The sequence below is a fragment of the Peromyscus californicus genome, unplaced genomic scaffold (assembly GCF_007827085.1).
Source record: "Peromyscus californicus insignis strain IS unplaced genomic scaffold, ASM782708v3 Scaffold_5__1_contigs__length_169319896, whole genome shotgun sequence".
Taxonomy (NCBI): domain Eukaryota; kingdom Metazoa; phylum Chordata; class Mammalia; order Rodentia; family Cricetidae; genus Peromyscus; species Peromyscus californicus.
The window spans coordinates 86,168,022-86,188,779 of NW_026294573.1; the positions used below are offsets into that span (position 1 = coordinate 86,168,022).

The 20,758-nt window shown below is 44.3% G+C and overlaps 1 long non-coding RNA gene across 1 annotated transcript; it reads right to left on the minus strand.

The window, feature by feature from the left end:
- Positions 1-26: 26 nt before the first annotated feature.
- Positions 27-8,681, minus strand: LOC128097415 (uncharacterized). The gene is made up of 3 exons (XR_008213857.1): positions 7,772-8,681; positions 6,896-6,995; positions 27-1,455 (listed from the first exon to the last, which is right to left on the minus strand). It is a non-coding gene; the product is annotated as an uncharacterized LOC128097415 (long non-coding RNA).
- Between the last annotated feature and the right edge of the window lie 12,077 nt (positions 8,682-20,758).

Below are 20,758 nucleotides of genomic sequence, written 5' to 3' on the forward strand. Positions count from 1 at the left end.
GAAAGATGCCCTCCTCCCCTCACCCTCAACACCTGCAGTAGATGGGGGACCTGACCCAACCCCTCACCAGCAGCTGCAGCACTCAGGAGAAGAGATCCTGCTCATCATCTGGGCAGCACAGTACAGTTGACCCTGTAGACAGAGGCACAGGTGAGCCAGCCCTAACGGCGTGAGAGGGGCATAACTGCCATGGCCTCTCTCATCTTCCGTGCAGTGGTGGAGATGAAGGAAAGATGTCCTCCTCCTCTTGCCCCTACTGTCCTCAGCTGGTGAGGGAGCTGACCCATTTATCAGCTGCAACACTTGGGCAAGCGGGCCTCGCACCTCATCTGGACAGCACAACAGAGCTGACCCTATTGACGAGAGCACAGGGGAGCCAACCCTGAGAACATGAGCATGGGAGACCTAGTTCCACCCCTCATCTGCCATATGGTGGCATGGGGGAGGGAGATGCCCCCCCATCAATGCCTCAGGCAGGTGGGAGAGCTGACCCTGATGTCATAAGAGCAGGAGAGCTGTCCCTGCCCCCAACCAGCTGCAACACTCTGAAGAGCAGGTCCTGCACCTTGCCTCGGCAGCACAATAGAGCCAACCCTATTGGCTGACGTGTGGGTGAGCCAGCCCGGGAGTTGTGAGCATGGAAGAGCTGTCCCCACTACTTGTCTGTAATACAGCTATGTGGGTGAGGGAGAGATGCCCCCCTTACACTTCGCCCCTCATCACATGCCACAGATGAGCAAGCTGACCCTCCGCCTTACAGGTGTAGGACTCTGGAAAGTAGACCCTGCACCTCGCCTAGGCAGCACAGTAAAGCTGACCCTTTTGATGGAGGTGTGGGTGAGCCAACCCAATGTTGTGAGCCTGGGAGAGCTGACCCCATTACTCATCTGTCATGTGGTAGCACCGATAGGGGAGAGAATCCCCCCAACCCATCATCACCTGAGGCAGGTAGAAGAGCTGGCCCTGAGGTCACAAGAGCAAGAGAACTGTCCCTGCCCCTTATCAGCACTCAGAAGAGTGGCCCCTGCACCTTGCCTGGGCAACACAGTAGAGCTGGCCCTGAAGGTGTAGGTACACCCAACCCTGAGGGTGAGAAAGCAGAAGAACTGGCCCCGCCCCTTGCACATCTTGTACATTGCTCCAAGAGGTGAACTAGCCAGGGCAATGCTGGAGAGCTCAGCCTGGTGGTGAAGACAGGGGAGAGCTGGCAGGCTGACCAACCCTGAAACTACCCCAGCCCAGGACCAGGGTTATGTGATAGCCCACCCCAACATCCACCCCATCTGTGATCTGCTGGAGCATGGGGAGCAGGTCCTGCAGGTCCAGGGCTGCAGGATCTCCATGACACAGAGCAGCAACAGGATGTCCAGGAAGAGACACTGGGCCCGGCATCGAGGGTGTAGCAGAGAGCAGGGACTTCTTCAGATCAGACCAATGGTTCTTTAGGATGAATGCCTGCAGGTAAGAATGTATGAATAAAGCGGTTTACTGTGTGACTCACTGTGTCGTACGGCAGCTCCCATGATGAGATTTCCTTTCTCCCCTTTTAATTCTTCTTTCGCTTAAATTTTATTTCGTTTTATTGGGGGGGGGATGGGTGGGATCAGGAGGCATGATGTGAAAGATACAAAGAACAAATAAAAAAAGCAAACAAAAAACAATAAAACAATCATGCTTTCTTATCTAAGGATTCGAGAAGAATGTGGTGCTAGATAGTTTAATTGTAACCTTGACACAACTAAGTGTCACCCCGGAGGAGGGAACCTTACTTGAAGAATTTCCTTAATCAGATTCTGGTCACGTCTGTGAGAGATTGTCGTGACTGATGTTAGACATGAGAGGGCCCTGCTCACTGTGAGCGGCACCATCTCTAGGTAGACGGGCCTCGGTTATATAACAAAACTAACTGAGATTGAGCCAGAGAATAAGACAGTAATGAGCAGTGCTCCTCTATGGTTTCTGCTTCAGTACCTGCTTGAGTTCCTGCCCCGACTACCCACAATGTAGAACTGTGACCTGTAAGCCCTTTTCTCCCCAGCTGATGTTTATCACAGCGACAGAAAGCAAGCTAAAGCAAGTGTGAAATGTTCAAACTTGAGATGGAGTTTCTAAAGTGAGTCCATTCGGGAGAGCACCATCAACAACTCCACCAGGAGCTGTGCTAGCTGGGCCTTTAGGCTTTTTCTCCTGAAGCATACTTTCCCGCACAGAGACTGAAAACCCCCAGTGTCTCATTATGAACAATGCTCAGGACCTTGGCCCCTGTGGGACCTCGGCTAATATTTCCTACCAGCAACTGTGTTTCTCCTATCATCTTTTCCCACCAACCCTACTCCCAGGAGGCGGGTCCCACCTCCTGCCCTTCCTTGATTTGGTAACATTAGCAATGTATAAGACCTACCCAGTGGCCCCAAATACATCAAAAACATATCAGTTCATTTCTCTAGTACAGACTATTTATCTCCTGGAACTTCACCGCCACCCCATATCTAATAGACATTCCCATTTCATCCCGAGCCTACCTAAAACACTCCCTGTGGTTTCCCACAGCAATCCGGGAAGGTACTCTTCTTTACATCATGTCCTGAATACCCAGTTCCATCCCTATGCCAGTTGGAACATGAAATCCAAGCAATTTTCACATTTTGAAATTTTCTCTCGATCTTTATTTCAAGTGAACATGTTTATAAAACAAAATGAGGGAAAGGGTGTCCAAAACAACCTTCTATCTGGATGTATCTGCCTCTCCTATGCCTTCAAGTCTTGGCAGGTGACCTCTGTGGCACCTGCCAAGAGCACAGTCCCAGATAAATGTGTCTAATTTTCAAAATTTGTGGTTAAAACCATTTTCTTCTCAATATCCTGTTTAAGATGTAATTTCTAGAATGATCTGGCAACTGTTATCTTCCCTGTAAATTCTTCTACGTCTACCTATCAGCTACTCTCCTCAGCAATAAAGCACCCCTTTTATTCCCCCCAAAAGAGATGAATCCTTTCTCTTTTAAAAACTTGACCCACCAGCATATGCCCTTAATCCCAGCACTTGGTGGGTAGAGGCAAGTGGGTCTCCACTATGTAGACTAGCCTGGTCTACATAGTGAGGTCCACACCACCCAAAGCTATGTAGTGAGACCCTGCCTCAATCAAAAGACCCAAATATTTATGAGTCTATCAAGCTTCTCAACCCATTCATCTGAAATTCACATTCAGTTTCAACAAATTTATAAATTAATCTGAAAGGATTTGACATCTTTAAAATGTTGCAATATTCCATCACGAACATGGAATATCTCCCCATTTATTCAAGTCTTCCCTTTATGCTGTTTAATTGAATTTAATTTTTTCTTCCCCAGAGGGCTCCTTGACAAATTGATTCTGGTGAACAGTGTCTTACATTCTATTATGTTTCATGATTGGCATCTGCTGACGAGGAGACACACGATGGGTTCCGTAATTGCTTTTGTGTCTGACCATCATGCAGAAACATCTTATTAGTGCCCACAGAGGGTTTACTGGTGTGCTTGGCTCTCTCTGTGGTTGACCCTGGCCCTGGCCTGTAAGGATAGCTTTATCTCTTCCTTGCAGGCCTCATACCTCCACATGAGTCTGCTAAAGCTGCCTTACCAAACTTCCACAGATTAAGTGGCTTCAAGAGGACTTTATTCTCTGACAGTTCTGAAGGCTGAAAGCTTGAGATCAATGTGTGTGAGAGTGTGCGCCTCTTTTGATTTAATGTCATCTCCATGTGTCTCCACAATATCCTATCTGTATCTTAATGTCTTCTTACACAGATATTCTTAAGGGACAACATGAAACAACTTTTTTTAAGGATGCTGTCTTCAAATACAGTCACATTTTGAGGTTCTAGTGATTGAGACTTGCACACATAAATCAAGGACACAGTCTGTCCATTACTGGTTCTTGCTGCTTGTTCACAGGTAGAAAGGATTGGATTGGTGGCTGATAACTGTCTAGACCAGGGTTCTCAAGGATGTTGGGATACAAAGAGAGTTGGGATACAAGAGTCTTGCGTTTTATTGCTGTGACATTGTCAGTGGAGGTGCCCTTGCCTGAGATCAGTAGTGCAGACAGGGGATCACAGTTCCTCAGTTCATATGCACAGACTCAGCTCTTCTTCTAGTGATGCCACTGTGTCAAGGAATGAAGACACAAGGGACCAAGTGAAATGAGCTTCAAACAGTATCACTATGTCACCCCTGGGAGTAAGGACTGGTAAGACAGAATTGGCTGAGTAGAGCCAATCAATTCCTTCGGCCTAAAAGAGTCTTTAAGGTTCCTGGATGCATTTGAAGTAGGGTGGGGCCTGAATGTCCTACTTCCTGGGGTGGAGAGAGCTCCTGTAATGAATTTCAAAGATGTCATGAACAACCCAAGTACCAACAACATGAGAATGAATAATTAGTGATGTTGCTCCACAATGAATGACTAGATACTTTAAAAATGGTTGGACAAGGGCACCCATGCGTAAAATACCATGTTCAATGAAATATCAAAAAGGAGGGAAATTAAATCATACTTATGACATGAGATAGTTTAAAATACTGCAAAGCAATGCTTGTGGGCATATACATGCTGGTGCAGTGATAGGTTAAGAGATGAGCAGGAATGATAAAGACCTCCTTCAAGAGTTTGCCGCCTGGTCTTGTGGGGTGGCTATGTGGAGGAGAATGGAATAGGAAAGAGAGTCATGGGAATTCCTGAAGTACTAGAAATGTTGAGTGTCAGGTTAGATTGGGTCACCCACGTAGCACATTCTTCGGGTCTTGTACCTTTTGAAAGTTATTGCCTCACCACTTTTTGCAATCAGGTTCATATCTTAAGCTAGGGAGAGCATTCATAGCTCCCCCATTTGTTAATAATACTGTCTACCCCCACTGAGGTGTGAAGAGGCTCCTCCTCGAAGCCTATGATGCCAGTTTTGGAGGTGTTTGTTACACAAGAGAGAACTCTAACAAAGAATAATTTGAGTGCTGTTGAAAAAGGCAGGGACTGTGAAAGTGATATTTCTCTGACTCTTGTAGCTTCATAAGGACAAAAAAGCCACCTTTAGTTTTGAGCTGCAAAGCCCCAGCTGGCTAGCCCAAACCAGGAAGAGCCAGCTTCTGATTGTGTAGGCAGAGTGAGTGTTAGCTGGTGCTTTTCCTGGCGCCTAGGCCAGTCATTTCTGACCAACTCTTCACCTCTTTCAACCACATCAACTTGCCTCAAGGAGACACCCCTAGGGGAGTAAGAAAATAGACTCTTAAGCGTCTCTGCAAACCTCCAGAAATCAGTCAAGAATAGAGAAAGGGTGTGACATCTCATAAAGAAGAAGAAGATATCTCCCCTGTGCAGCTGGGAAGCAGAGATGATGAGGATGAAGTCCCGAACTTCGCAGCAACCCTCGTAGCTAGTACGATCCTGCTCCTAGTTGGATGTCCCGTAAAAGAACCACACTTCCTGTGATCACAGAGGGGTCTGGATGGGAAGAGATGACACTGGGTAAAAGCAATAGATTCTGATAAGACAAAGAGAGCAATCTCTCCCCCTGGTGCCAGTGTCCAGAACTCTGCCGGTGGTGAATAATGCACTTTTCCTCAAATGGGCTTTTGAAATGGATAACTGTGTGAGGGGGAGGAAGGGGTTTGGTCACAGAAATAGAGACAATTCCTTAAGTAAGAAACATGGCTCTTCCGTCTGACTCATTGTTAGGAGCTCAGCTCATGAATGGAGTGGGGAGACCTGGGACCAGATTGGACGGCTTTTCTCTACAGCTCCATTTATCTTCCCCACTCCTGCAGGGCAAATAAAAGGAGGAAATGCGTGAGTCTTACTTTAGTAAGAAAGCATGTTCTCCCCCAAAAAAGGCTGCATATAATAATATTGTTTGGGGATCTTTTTGCATCTTACAAGGTCTTTTAATAGATTATAATTTAAGAGGAAAGACAGACCTCAAATTTGACCAGAAAGCAGAGAGGATTTTATTCTCTTGGGAGGCCCCCAGAGTCATCCTCTTCCTGAATAAGTGGGAAATGATGGAGCCAAAGCCACAGCAAGATCCTCATCAGGAGTTGAGAGAACCCAGGGACCCACAGGGTGTAACATCTTGAAGTGCTGAGTCTGAGCTGGCCCAGCTGATCTGTGGAACAAGCATGGAGAAGAAGAATAGTACCCTAGGCAGCATCCTCTTAGCACCTGAGGAAAGAGCCTGGTCACATGAGATACTGAGAAGGAATGAGATCTGGGAAACAGAAGCCAGTGGACCCAGAGCACACAGGCAAGCCAAGCTTCTTAGTCTCTAAAACTGAGTTTGCTCAGGTCTGGACCAGCGTGGACTTCCCCAGACTCTGGAACTGAGGTAAGTCGGTAAGTACCGCTTGCAAGAGAGAGCACCCTAGGAGGAATGCCAGGGCAAAGGCAACAAGTGGATTGGCTCAGTGCCAGTAGCCTGGGAACAAGGCAGCCATGAGATCCTCAGCAGTTCAGTGTGCTGCTCTACCCTGCACCTCCTCTGTTTAAAGTGAAGAAACATGCATCTTTCAATGAACTCAAAGTGTAAATATTTTTAACCCTTGAATACTGGGAAAATGGGAAACACCCCACACGAAAACAGAGACACAAACCTGCCCACACAGACCATCCTTTCATCCTCTTTACAGGTTTAGCAGCCCTAATACATACCCCTTTCCTGATGACTGAAGTTCTAGACACACCCTTCACCTTGACCGTCAAACCTACATGAAACATCCTACCAGACTGCCCGTTGGCTCTCCAATGGGCAAGACAATGTCTCAATGGATTTGGGGACCAAAGTGCCCTACCTCACTGTCTTAGTGAAGAGATACCATGGCCAGCAACCTTTATAAAGAAAAGCATTTAATTGGGGCTTGCTTACAATGTCAGAGGTTTAGTCCGTTGTCATCTTGGCAGGAAGCATGGCAGCTTGCAGGCAGACATGGGGCTGGAGAAGTAGCTTGAAAGTTCTACATCTGGATCTGCAGGCAGCAGGAAGAGAGAGACACTGGGCCTGACTTGAGCTTTTGAAACCCAGTGCCCACCCCCAGTGACACACTTCTTCCAAAAAGGACACACCTCCCAATTCCTGTCAAGTAGCACTACCACTCCCTAATGACATACATGAGCCTATGGGAACCATTCCCAGTCAGACCACCACACTCACCCTCATCTATACTTTCCCTTGCCACTCCAACGACACACAAAAAAACAGTGAGTCTGGGTGTGGGTTCCAAATCATGCAGAACTGGGCTCAATCCCTGCTCCTGCCTCTAGCCATCTGAGTGAACTTTGTCTCAGACAAAATACTAAAGTTTCCTAAGCCCTGCTTTCCCATTTGTGAGGCTTCAATGATAATAAGAGCCTGTTTGGCAGGGTGGGTGGGGAGTTTAAGAGAAGAAAGCACTGCTGGGTGGATTCCACTAAGAATCAAGTGCCCTGCCCTCCCATGGGAGGGATAGGTGATGAGTCTTGGGGATTCTAAAAATTTCAACTACTATTACAGAAATACAAGTGGTTGTCAAAAGTCTGTTTGGGAATTTGCAGGATGGCTCAGCAGGCAGGAGAACCTCCTTCCAACACTGATAACCTGAGTTTAATATCTGGCATCACATAGTAGGAAGAGACAGATGACTCCCATGGGATATAGTTCAGTGGTGGAACTATGTCGTGATATGCTGGTGCAATAGTGGTACACAAGTTGTGTGAGTAACTATTGATTGGATTTAAGGGCCGCTCCATGAGATACATCCCATACCTGACACTGCTCAGGAGGTCAAGAACCTGGGACTAGATAGGCCACGGACCTGCGGGAAAACCAAACACTGTTGTTCTGCTAAAGAAATATAGCAATATAATGACTCGTAGCAACATACCCAGAGATCAGTGTCTTCCTCAGCCATCTTCAAAGAAGCTTCCTCCTGGAGTTTATGGGAACAAATTCAGAGAGCCACAACTGGACAATGTGCAGAGAATGAGAGACCTTGGAACAGCCAGTTATAAACCGATTATCTCCATCAAACCTCTCCCTTCAGAGCTCAGGAAACTTTGTGGACAAGGAGACAGAAAGATTGTAAGAGCTAGAGGAGGTGGAAGACACCAAGGAAACAATGCCTTCCAGGCAAAACAGGTCCGACAGACATATGAACTCACAGAGACCGTGATAGCGTATACAAGGTCTACACAGATCTAAGCCAGATGGGGTCCCAGTGCTCAGAGGGAGAAGTGGACACCATCTCCCATTCCTAACCAAGAAGCTGACTCCAACTGACAACCACTTGCAAAGGAAAAATTAATCTCTCCAAGGGAGTCTCACTGGGTGTACAAACCACACTTAAGGGTGGGTTCCACACACAGAAGTAGATGGTAAACACAAAACGAACTCTAGGGTATTCTATAGATTTTTTGGCTCCTATTGCTTTGTTTTGGGCAATTTTTGTCTTACTGGTCTTTGGTCTGTATAGTATGGTTTCCAATTCTGTGTCTTTACGAGTTTTGTTTTTGTGTATATGTATATCTGTGTATATGTGTGTTTCTTGTGCTTTTTCTTTTTTGTTGTTTGTTTGTTTGTTTATCCTGGTTTGGAGAGTTGTTTGTTTGCCTGTTTTTTTTCTAAGAGAAAGAAAGAAATCATTTTGTATTTGTTTGTTTGTTTGCTGTAGGTGGAAGTTTTCCTGTGTCCCGGCCTGCTGGCAATCAGGACAAATCTCCCCCACTCACATCCCCCAAGTAATCACACAGAGGCTTATATTGATTATAACTGCATGGCCATGGCTCAAGCCTTTTGCTAGCTAGCTCTTATATCTTAAATTAGCCCATAACTATTAATCTATGTAACACCACATGTTTCATGGCTTTACCTGCATCTCACTACATGTTGCTCCTTGGGTGGCTTGCTGGCATCTCCCCCTAGCCTTCTTCCTGTCTCTCTCTTTGAATTTCCCACCTGCCTCTAAGCTGCCTTGCCATAGGCCAAACGACTTTATTTATCAACCAATCAGAGCAACACATATTCACAGTGTACAGAAAGACATTTCCCCCATCAGTTTGCTTGCCTGTTTTTTTAAAAGAGAAATAAAATCATGGAGTTGGTTGGTTGGGGAGGTGGGAAGGATCTGGGAGGTGGGAGAGGGGAAACCATGATCAGAATATATTGTATGAAAAAATTATTTCCACTTCATGTCCAGAATATGCTGGATGAAGTGAGTAGCCAATGTAAAGAGCTTTACCAAAGCATCTAGAATGTGGTAAGTGTTCAAAACAGCAGAGGGTTTTTGTTTTATTTTGTTTTTTTAGATGCCCTTGAAACTCAGGAACCTTATAGTATTTTGTAGCTGATGCTCTGTCCTACGTCTTATGACATGGGATGTGAACTCCTAATCCAAAAATCCAAACGTTCCAAAGCCTGAAACTTCTTGAGTTCTACCATGACCCTCACGAGTTTGAAATTTTGTAGAATTTTAGATTCCAGACTTCAGATAGCTGAGGGATGTTCACACAGCAAAGTCTATGCAAACAATCCAATATGAAGGAATCCCCAGTCTGAAACACTGCTGATCGAAAGCATTTGGATAAGGGAGGAGAGTTCTGGAGTTCATTCAATTCAGGGAAGATGGGAGCCTTAGAAAGCGCCCCCAACTTCTCTGGAAATCAGAGACCCCTTACATTCTACTCTGACTGGGTCCCTCCCTAAGCCTGGGTTTTTTCTTTTAGTCATAGAAGGTTCCGCCAGCCTTGGGCCACATTGAGGGATGGAGCTGAGGGAGCTGAACTACAATGAGTGAGCAGAAAGCAAGCATAGCAACCATCACTATGCGTGGCCTCCTCTGCTGGTACCTGAAATGACTGTGGATTGACATCCTCAGACACCACCACCAACACAGCCCTCCCTCGCTGCTCTGCAACAGCAGATTCACCACCCTCATCCTGATGGAGTGAATCTGAACACACAGGGCGATGACCAGAGCTTCTCGGATCCCTCAGAGGCAGGGCACTGGAGAATGGCTTCCTTTGGGGAAAGCAGAGAAACCCAAGAGTCCAGAGCTATGACAACAGAATCCACAAAGGAAATAGATGGGACCACAACACAGCTCTTGGGCTGGAAGGATGGAGGAAAGTTGCTATGACAACCGGCTACCCTTCATCCACTGAGAGTGCCAGCAATATTTGTGCTATAGTGAGCTAAAAATTACTAAAGAATAAATTCTAAATATAGACTCATCAAAATCAATGCATGTCAAAGATAGTTTTATCTCTCTGTATTTGTGTGTATGTTGTATGCATGTGTGTGTGTTCATGTGTGTGGAAACGGTCTCTCGATGAATCTGGACCTCACCATTTTGGCTAGACTATCTAACCAATGAGCTCCAGAAAAAGGATGGGGAAGAAGTGATGACTCTTTCCCTGTGTGTATCAGGGTTTCAGTGGGCCAATTCACAGAGAAGGCCTGTCCCACAGCATGGAACAGAAGTCATTTACCTTCAGCATTCTCAGGGAAAGATGAGTCATTCTACTTTCATTCAGCTATGGGGATGCAGCATATACACATGCATACATAGAGATAGCTATGTGTATGTATATATATATATATATATATGTGTGTGTGTGTGTGTGTGTGTGTGTGTGTGTGTGTGATGTACACATATAGATATACTTCTATGTGAGTGTGTATGCAAATACATGTATATAAATATATGTAGATGTGTATACATATATGTGTGAACTATACATACAGGCACTTATGTGTGTGTATATATATACAAATTTATATATGTGGTTGTGTATACATGTAGATATATGTGCATATATGCATACAGATATATAGAGACATATACACACATAGGTACACATTTATATACCCATACATATAGATAGATAGATAGATAGATAGATAGATAGATAGATAGATAGATGGATAGATATATAGATATTTGCTTCTTACCCACAATAAGTTACAGGCTTCCTTCTGACTCAGATCCACTTCATCTTGACAGAGTTCTGATCTAGGGTCCTAGTTTTAGAGAGCTCAAGTCTCAGGTCACAGTTCCCTTCCTTGTGCCAAGCTAGCCCCAAGGAATCGTAAAACAGCAGAAATAAAATGAACGAAAAGCTAATACAAGAGTCAACTCCTCAGGAGTGACTCCAAAGCAGGGCAGAGGTGGTGGGCAGAGTTGGCCAGACAGCAGTTGGAAAGCGCCTCACAAACTGTAACCTCAGCACAGGGAACCCACAAAAGAAGACACTGAGCTGGTGTCCCAGCATCTCAAGTCAGGGTGACCTTCATGCAGCCCGGGGCTGGGCTCTGTGCATCTTCCGATTCTTGATATGACTGTGTCTCTGCTGCATAACCATGTCCCATGCTCTGCCACTTTCCAAGTGCGGGGGAGGCCCCTAGTCTTTCTCAGCAGAAAGTTCAGAAGAGGCCCTAGGTAGTAAAAGCTGTAGGCTTTGTTGTGTTTTCTTTTCTTTTCTTTTTCTTTTCCAATTCTCACCCTCAGACCACTAAATGGAAATGAGTCCTTTCCCTTTTCTGGGAGCGAACTACAAAACACACAGAGGCTGGCAAGCAGGGAAGCCCAGGGCTCCTGGGGCACAGGCACAAGCAAGTAGACTTTCTATTTAATTCATAGATTGTAAATTGACACTGTCACATGTAGTTTACACATCAGTCTCTTATGAGCCTGGACAAAAGGGCTTGCTGCCAAGGGAAATCACTACCTGGCATGGAGAAAATCCAGGATGATTTGGACTACAGGCAGTCAAGTCAGCGTCAACAACCAGCAATGAGAATAAGAGATTATGCCTACCAAAGGACAAACGAGAACATCACACAAGTCTTCAGGCTGCAGAGCTGTGCACAGTGTAGAGCCTAAGAGTCACATTCCCTGGGAGTCTTAAGCACTGCAGTTTTCTTCTCCTAGGCCAGGACCATGTTTAATGGTTTTTATTTTGTTGTTTTTGTTGTTACTATTTTACATACTGACCACAGTTTCCCCTCCCTCCTCTTCTCCCAGTCCCTTCTCCACCTCCCCTCTGACCCCCCATCCACTCCTCCTCTTCTGTTTCTCTTCAGAAAAAAGGCAGGCCTCCCACGGGTATCGGTCACACATGGCATATCAACTTGCAGTAAGAATAAGCACCTCCCCTCATATTAAGACTGGACAAGGCACCCCTGTATGAGAAATAGGGTCCCAAAAGCAAGCAAGAGAGTCAGAGACAGCCCCTGCCTCCACTGTTAGGAGTCCCACAAGAAGACCAAGCTACAAACTGTAACATATAGACAGAAGGCCTAGGTCAGCCCCATGCAGGCTCCCTGGTTGTTGGTTCAGTCTCTGAACCCCTATGAGCCATATTAGTTATTTCAGTGAGTTTTCTTGTGATGTTCTTGACCCCTCTGGCTCCTATAATCCTTCATCCCCCTCACCCACAGGATTCCCCGAGCTCCACCTAATGTTTGGCTATGGGTCTTTGCATTTGTTTCCATCAGTTGCTGGATAAAGCCTCTCTGATGAAACTGGGTTAGGTACCAATCTATGAGTATAGTAGAATATCATTAGGCATCATTACATTGATTTTTTTCCAATTGTATTTGGTTCTATCCTAGATCTCTGGACTATGCAACCTCTGGGTGCCTGCACCATTTCTTATAGGGCATGAGGGAAAGATGGCTTTGCAGTGAGGAGAGCTATATTCAGATATAACTGTGCATCTATTCTGTTCAGCATCTGGCTATAAGCTTGTTCTAGAGACTAGGACCTTTCCCCACACAAGCCCCTGGAGTAACAACTACATATATATGTCACAGCAGCAAAGAAATCCAAAAGAGAATCCAAAGCCAAGCCTATGGGACTTGGGGATCTCTGAAGACTCACTATATACCCAGCACCCAGGGCGCCTCCCAGAGGACAGGGCGAGGTTGTCATCTTCATCCTACCAATAGGAACATGGGAGAACTGAAGCAATGGCCCAGTTCAGAAAGAAGTGCTTATCATGCAAGCATGAAGAATTGACTTTTCGGTACCCAGTGTCCATGTAAAAGCAGATGTCAGTGGTCTGCCCTTGTCGTCACCCCAACACTGGGTAGGGGCAGAGACAGGTGTACCCACCAAGCCTGCTGGTCAAGCCAAATTGTGAGCTTCAGATTCAGTGAGAAAGTTTGTCTCAAAAATGAAGGTGACATGATCATCTCATTTGATACGGAAACAGCCTTTGACAAAATCCAACATCCCTTCATGATGAAATTCTGGAGAGACTTAGGATACAAGGGACATACCTCAACATAATAAGGGTGATTTACAGCAAGCCCACAGCCAACATCAAGCTAAATGGAGAGAAACTCAAAGCACTCCACTAAAATCGGGAACAAGACAAAGAAGTCCACTCCCTCCATACCTATACAATATAGTACTGAGTCTTAGTTTGCTAGAGCAGTAAGACAACTGAAGGAGAGAGAGGGGATACAACTAGCGAGGGAAGAAGTCCAAGTATCTTTTTCTGCAGATGACACAGTTGTAAAAATAAGTGACCCTAAAACCACTGCCATGAAACTTCTACAGCTGATAAACCCTTTCAGAAAAAGGGAAAACTACAGAATTAACACACAAAAAAATCAATGTCCTTCCTATATACAAATGGCAAACATATTGAGAAATCAGGGAAATAGCACCTTTCACAATAGCCTCAAAAAATACCTTGGAATAACTCTAACCAAGCAAGTGAAAGACTTGTGTAATAAAAACTTTAAGACATTGAAGAAAGAAATTAAAAATATCAGAAGATGCACTGGGCTGTGGTGGCACATGCCTTTAATCCCAGCACTCGGGAGGCAGAGCCAGGCAGATCTCTGTGAATTCGAGGCCAGCCTGGGCTACAGAGTGAGATCCAGGACAGGCACCAAAACTACACAGAGAAACCCTGTCTCGAAAAAACCAAAACCAAAATATATATCCCCATCAAAATTCCAACACAATGCTTCACAAAAACTGAAAGGATAATTTTCAGCTTCATATGGAAACACAAAAAAAAAAACCTTGAAAGCTAAAACAATCCTGAAAAATAAAAGAAATGTTAGTGGTATAGTCATCCCTGATCTCAAATTGTAATATAGAACTATAGTAATAAAACAGATCATGGTATTGACATAAAAACAACCACATTGACAATTGGAATCAAATGGAAGACCCAGACATAAGTCTGCACACCTATGACACCTGATTTTTGATAATGAATCTGGAAATACACACTGGAAAAAGGATAGCATCTTCAACAAATAGTGATTGTTAAACTGGATGGCTGCATATAAAAGAAATGTGATAGATTTCATAGGCTGCATAAAACTCAATTCCAAATGGATCAAGGACCTCGACATAAGGTCAGATACTGAATCTGACAGGAGAAAAAGTGAGGAATAGTCTTGAACTCATCGGTACAGGAAAAGACTTTCTGAACAGGACGCTTACAGAACAGGCACTAAGACCAGCAATTAATAAATGGGACCTCATTAAATTGAAAAGCTTCTGTATGGAAAAGGTCCCCATCATCTGGACAAAGTGACAGGCTACAGTATGGGAAAAGATCTTTACCAATTACACATCTGAGAGAAGGTTAATATCTAAAATATAAAAAGAACTAAGAAAACTAGACATCAAGCTAAACAAATAATTGAGAACAGAGAATTCTCAAAAGATGAAAAGCAAATGGCTGAGAAACGCTTAAAGAAATGTTCAACATCCTTAGTTATCAGGGAAATCAAAACTACTTTGAGATTCCATCTTATACCAGTCAAAATGGTCAAGATCAATAAAACAAATGGCACCTACCTCATGATGGTGAAGATGTGGGGTTAGGGGAACAATCATCCATTGCTGGTGGGGATGCAAACTTGTACAGCCACTATGAAAATCCTTATGAAGCTGGGAATAGACTACCTCAAGACCCATCTGTACCACTGTCTTTACTGGGGTTACTATTGCTGTGATGAAACACTATGACCAAAAACAAGTTGAAGAGGAAAGAGTTTATTGATCTTACACCTTCATATCACTGTTTATCATCAAAGGATGCCAAGACAGGAACTCAAACAGAGCAGGAACCTGGAAGTAAGTGCTAACGCAGAAGCCATGGGTGAGTGCTGCTTATTGGCTTGCTCCTCCTGCCTTGTTCAGCCTGATTTCTTATAGAAGCCAGGACTACCATCCTAGGAGTATCCCCACCCACAATGGGTTGGGTCCTCCCTCATCAATCACTAAGAAAATTCCCTACAGGCTTGCCTACAGCCCAATCTTATGAAGACATATTCTCAATTGAGGCTCCTTCCTCTCTGGTGACTCCAGCTTGTGTCAAGTTGACATAAAACTAGCCAGCACAACTGCTCTTGGGCATATATCCAAAGAACTCTATGTCCTACTACAGAGACACTTGCTCAACCACGTTTTTTGCTGCTCTATTCATAGTAGCCAGAAACTGGAAATAGCCTAATTGTCCATCCATAAATAAACAAAAAAAAAATGCGGTACATTTACACAATGTAATATTATTCTGCGGTTAGAAGAAATCTTGAAAATCACAGGTAAATGAATTAGGGATAAAAGTCCTGAGTGAGATAACCCATTTGAACACAGAGAAGTCAAGCGGGTACCTAACTAGAGCGTTCACTCCTACTGAATATTGTCTACCAGAGGAGAAAGGTAATCACCAACCCTGCTGCAAACCCTTTAATCTACAACGATGACCTGCCTGTATGATACACTAGTGCAAAAGCAGCACAAATGTTGTGTGAGCAACCGATCACTACCTGATTTGATTCAAGGTCCACTCCACCCAACAGAACACATGCCTGGCACTGCTCGGGTATCCAGGAATATGAGGCTAGTTGGACCACGGATGTCGGGATAAACCAAATACTATTGTTCTGCTAAAGGAACATAGCAATGAACTTGAAGCAAGTGAGCTAACAATGCTTTTATTTGGTGTTTAAGGTTCTGGGAAATGGGCCAGAATCACTCCTACTTCTGCCACAGAAGGAAAGAGATCCAATGGGCTGTGAGTCTTAACATCACCAAAACAAATGCAAGTCGTTTGCACATCTTGGAGGAAATCTGGGTTGTCCTCAGCACTCTTGCATCAGTTACACAACAATGTGGATTATCATCATCAACTTTCACATGAAAAATGTTTTCCTTTCACTTCTACACCAGCTGTCATTCCGCAGCTTGAATTTTCACAGTGCCATCAGTATACGACTTCTATGGATGTAAAAGAATTATTGTGAGGACATTTGAAACAATTAACATTGCAGGATCTTCAATATATGTAATAGAACACTGAGTTCTTACATGTATTGTCACTAGAAAAGTCTTTATCCTCTTTAAAATATATATTATCAGGAGCTGGAGCTGAAGATCAATGCATGAGTGAGGCCCTAGGTTCAATCCTTATCACGACAAAAAAAAGATGTGTGTGTGTGTGAGTGTGTGTGTGTGTGTGTGTGTGTGTGTGTGTGTGTGTGTGTGTGTGTGTGGTGTATAAACAGAAACTCAAAAATCCATGAAGTCTAAAAAAAAATTAACTCATTTTTCAGCCTTTCCTTTATCTAACAGGTTCTAGAGGGTCTATGAACTGCCTAGAAGAGTCCTATATCTCTGATGCTGTAGTCATGTGTTTATATGACATAACAGGGGCACAACTATCATACCTGTCTTTGGCATCCTGGTTCAGTTCTCAGGGCACAGTATGACTGTGTGTTATGAACACAAAGCCTCTAAAGGGTTCTCATTTCTAAAATGCATTCTTTCCAGTCATGGGGTAAAGTTTGTGAAAGTTTTCACAATGACTCAGAAGTGAAGGCCTTCTTCAGGGAAGGAGCAGATCATAACCCACACAGTCCACAGCCCGGAACTACACAACTCTAAGCTTTCCCTTTGGTGCCAAAGACAACCTCCAATTCCAGATAGCCTCAGATATCCCATACACACCAGAGACCAGAAACTGCTTCTTTATCCCTTCTATTGGACACAACCAGCAGAACTTTCTTATTTTTCAGCTCTCTTTCTGTCTATCCTTCCATTCAGTCATCCACCTTTGATAGATTGGATCCATTTGGGCCTCCATTCCCATCCCACCGTTTTCTCAAGCTTTTGCCATTTAACAGGGAAGCATCTCCTATCCTAGTCTATCTTGGGGCCTGGCCACATGACTTTGGCCAATAGGATATTAGCCAAATGGCACAGGGAAGGCAAGAAAAGTTACTTGTATGCTTGCACTTATCACTTGTGGCCTCTTCCATCACCATGGGCTATCCTACAGAGAAACAGGGACAGATAAAGCACAGGAAGCCACCTTCACTGGCCCAGCCACAGGGACTTTGCATCACCCAGTAGAAAGCCAACTTGATACAAATGCGATCAGGCCTAGCTAACCCCCTCAAACATAGATGTAGCCGGAAACAAGCATGCTCATAAGACATTGAACTTTTACAGTTACTGGTTACATGTCATTATTGAGGCAATGAATCACTTCCACATCCCAGCCAGAATGCAGAAACAAGGACAAAAGATTATTTCCAGAAGCTATTCAGGATACTGTTGCTTGTCTGTGGTCAGCTAGAACTCAGTCTCTTGGAGAACTGCAAAAAAAGACTGGAATTCAAGTCTGTGTTCATGACAACTGTACATCCAACCATGAACTAGAGGTTCTTTTTCTGTGGGAGAAGTGGAGGTCGAAGCTGGCAGGGGGCAGGAATAGAAGTCTGCTGCATGTGCTAGGAGACTTTGAGCAAATTCTTTACTTCTTATGCCGTGTCTCTACATGTACAAGAGGGACAAGGAAGAGATTCCTCTGTATGATTGGTAATCCCCTTCCAGCTCCTTCTAGAAGTCAGAGAGTGAAGTGGTTGAAGGTGTTGAGCATCATTCAGATGCAAGCAGAAAAAAAAATATCTATTTACACTTCCAGATGACAGCCCCCTCCATCTAAAGGCAAGTGTGTAGGCTTCTACAGCATCCTACCACAGCCCACAGCCCTTGTCATGGACAAAGAGCAAAGATCTGACTGGCTGTTCAGCTCCTGTCTAAAAAAATCTTAAAGCTCAGAACATTTGGGAAGGGAGTGGTTGGGTCTTTGAACAATTCATCTCAATTTACCTCCATTAAATTATATAGTCCATGCATGTGATTTATGAAGAGGGAAGAAACCTTTGCTTGGAGTCTAATTGCAACCTTCAAAAAGGCTTTAAAGCCTCTCTGCTCTGTAATAAAAGATATGACCTGCTCCCTTGTGCACTGGAATGATATTACTGGGCTTCCCAATGTAAGAGCGCAAGTGTCTTCCATCTAACATATGTCAAAACAAGGCAGAATCTTCCAGAGCAAACCTAGGTCTAAGGCTTTCTCTTTATCTATTTAAAAATCACAACTATTGAATCTGGGGATGAAATTATACTTTAATTTACCACCATGAAATTATATAGCTCATAGGTAAACCACACATGGAGAGGGTACCTTTGCACAGAGTCTAATTATGGCCTTTTAAAGGTCTTAGAAAACCCTACAATTCTATGAGGAAAGAGAACACCCACTGTATATATTATACTCACTTAATTTACAACTCAGAAATTCTTCCTTTTCAAATCAAGTATTTATCTGTCCCCTTGAATAAAAAGAAATCATAATGACACTGAAGCCTCAACCCCACGGAATGCTCCCCTGGCCACAGACATCATGGCTGCCCTGGATTTTACATGAAATGTATAAGCCATAATGTCAGAACAGCGACACTAGGGATAATGTGTGCCTAAAATGTTGAGTTCAGAAAGTCTATCAGTCCTGCAAAAAACATTAGTATTTGGATTCCATTTCCAGACATGGACACTGGAGCTCAGAAAAGCAACTTGTGTAAGGTTACACAGGTAACACGGCTGAGCTAGGATTGCGCTGCAGATGGATGCCTCCAGAACAAAGCACTCAGTATAGCCGAAATGGCTACTGTTATGCTTGTACTCTGACAGGGATTCTTGCCTGCACTTGAGCAAGGGTTTGGTACTGAGATGCACAGTGCACAGATGCCTTGCTCTAGGGGCATGTAAGCTCACCCATAGGCTTCCCCCACTCCCCTGATCCAGACAAAAGGCAGGTCTCACTTCATTGCTTTCTAAGAACCTTGATCTTGTCTGTTAGCATCAAAGAGGCATGTGGCTGTCTAAAAGGGACTCAGAGTGACATAGAAAAGGCACAGAAGTCCTTCTGGGATACAGGATGTGATTCAATGACATCTCTTTTGTAGTGGCTTGTAGCATGAATCTTAAAGGTACTTGTTAATAAAATCAAACCTGAGGCCAATTATTGGGGTGAACGCTGGAAGATCAGAGAAGCAGAACAAGCCACAGCTACCTCACCTCACCAGTTCCTCAGCTGATCCTGTTCCCTCAGACTGGAAGCCTCTGAGACCTTATCCAAATGAATCTCAGCTGAACTGCTTCTCGAAAGCCTGAATGCTTAACCAGCTAAAAGCTTCTAGTTTCTGGTCCTCACACCTTATATATCTTTCTGCTTTCTGCCTCACTACCTGGGATTAAAGGCTCACTTTCTGGGATTAAAGGCATGAGTCACCATGCCTGGCTGTTTCCAATGTGGCCTTGAACTCACAGAGATCCAGAGGGATTTCTGCCTCTGGAATGCTAGGATTAAAGGCATGTGCCTATCCTCTATGTTTAATATTGTGGCTGTTCTCTTCTCTGACCCCAGATAAGTTTATTAGCATGCACAATATTTTGGGGAACACAATACCACAACAGTGGCTCTTTTTTCTGCAATAGATAAGGTGGGACATGTAGGGGTCACTTTAGAGATGATGATGATAAGTGGTTTGATTGGGCAGAAAGGGCAGAAGTCTGAATCCAGCCAAGGATGGGCTTTTTGGCCATGGACCAAAAATAACTTGGGATGATAGGAAAATGTCCTGAGAAAAAACAGGGAACCTGCATGTGGGCCTTCAGCCACACACCCTGCTCCTTTGCGGGCTCTTTTCTCACAGCCATGGTTCCAAAGATGGAGAGAAGAGCCGTAATGCTGGGACCAGCAGGTGCCACTCACCAGGTGTTCCTGAAGGGTGGCTGGCCACCATAGCAGAGCTCCACGGATCACCCAGTGGCAGCATGTTCCCTTGAAAGGGACCAACCTTACCAGGGGAAAGTAAGACCTTTCAAGGCTACCCTAGAGGATACAGAATGCTGCTATATGGCCAGGCTCCTTGACAAACACCACCACTGTAAGGTTTCATTACCGTAAAGAAATGATTCAGTAATTACTCAGAAACCATAGGACCTCACCGATGGCCTCCATGACCACAGCATACATGGGGATATGAACTGTGTCTACCTACTGCAGCCTTTACATTTGGTATCAGATCTGAGTAAGGGTTTGCTTAAATGACTGTGACAGTACTCACCCTTCCCTCCTCCTCATCCCCACCACACTCAAAAGTCAGTCCATGTGGCAGTCACAATACCCTTCCGCACACAGTGAAACTCCTCTCTATTTCCCACAAGTCTCAAATTGATACTGGAAATGTTCTTCTCTGCCTTCAGTGAACATGTATTTTATTGAGCAAAAATCCAAAAAGTCAAGCCTATTTTTAGAATGTGAGATTACAGAGGTGGCTGGTTTTTTTTTATTTCCAAAAGGTTCATGGGTATTTTTTTAACTTTATTTATTCCTTGTGTCTTTCACATCATGTCTCCAGATCTCACCCA